This window comes from Arachis hypogaea, chromosome 13 (assembly GCF_003086295.3).
Source record: "Arachis hypogaea cultivar Tifrunner chromosome 13, arahy.Tifrunner.gnm2.J5K5, whole genome shotgun sequence".
Classification (NCBI taxonomy): domain Eukaryota; kingdom Viridiplantae; phylum Streptophyta; class Magnoliopsida; order Fabales; family Fabaceae; genus Arachis; species Arachis hypogaea.
Window position 1 is genome coordinate 143,914,860 of NC_092048.1, and position 1,582 is coordinate 143,916,441.

Genomic DNA, 1,582 nt, shown 5'->3' on the forward strand with positions numbered 1-1,582 from the left:
GAAGCTTCGCCCCTGGCAGTCGGTGGCTTGAGATAGACCATAGATTGTGGAGGAATACTAAAAGCTTGTAAATTTTATTATTTTTGGCCGGTAATAAGTCAATAATGTTAAAAATATGGGCTAAAAATATGTTGTTAGATTATTAAATTAAAGAAATTAGGTCGATAACTAAAAATACTGATAAAAAATAATAAATTATACTAGTCTTTGAATTTTTTTGATGGAGTATGTCTTGTAGAAAGAGAATTAAGAATCATAACTCATAAGATGCCGTAATAAAAAGAATTTAATTACATAATCAATTATTTTTTTTAATATTAATCAATTTTTTGAACAACCTAACTACACATTCAAATATTTTTTATCCAAAGTCCAATTAAGCAAGTCTAAACTCAACAAAAATCGCTTTTATTATTCCAGCGTATACATACGCACGTTTCAATAACGGTTTTTCATTTTTTTCTTCGCATTCTTTCTTCTTCTTCTTTACTTTTCTCCTTCTTTGCCTTCGCATTCCATCTTCTTCTTCTTCGCCTTCCTCATTCTTCTTCTTCGCGTTCCTTCTTATTCTTCACGTGTTTTCTCTCAATCGTCATGCTTTTATTATTGTTGTTGTTGCTGCGTTTTTTCCCCCTTATTTTAACTGAGGTTCATTTGGATCCATAAATGAATTCGATGTGTTTTTGTTTATAATTGAATTTTTTTTACTGCTTGTTCAAAATTAAACTAATTTCGGTTCATTTGTGAATTAATTGAGGTTCACTTGATACTGCTCATAAGTATTGACCAAATTTTTTATTTCTTAAGTAATTTCATTTTATTTCTTAGTTAAATTGAGGTTCATTTGAGTCCAAAAAAAATTGTATGTATTTTTGTTGATAATTGAGTCTTCTTGATTGCTTGTTCAAAACCGAACTAATTTTGGTTCATTTGTGTATTAATTGAGGTTTAATTGATACTGCTGTTAAGTTTTGACCAAGTTTTTTATTCTTTAAATAATTTCGCTTCATTTATTAGTTTATTTGAGGTTCACTTAGATCCAGAAATGAATTCGATGTATTTTTTGTTGATGATTGAGTCTTTTTTATTGCTTGTTCAAAACTGAACTAATTGAATTAAATGGAGTGAAATCTAATGCCATTGAATAAAATGATACTGAACAATTTCATTCTTCTTTGCTAAAAAATTGGTCAATACTTATTAACAGCACAACAGCAAATGAACCTCAAATAGCACACAAATTAATCGAAATTTGTTCAGATTTGAACAAATAGTAAAAAGGACTTAATAATTAATAAAAACACATCGAATTCATTTTTGGATCCAAATGAACCTCAATTAAACTAAGAAATGAATCGAAATTTGAGAAATAAAAAATTTGGTCAATATTTATCAGCAGGTTCAAGTGAACCTCAATTAACACACAAATAAACCGAAATAAACTAATAAATGAATTATAATTATTTAATGATGGCATCTGAGAAAATCAGAACCAAAAGGAGAAGAAGATGAAGAAGACATATTGGTGTTATTGATGATGATGATAACGAAAAAGAAAAAAAAAATAAGAAGATGCAACATT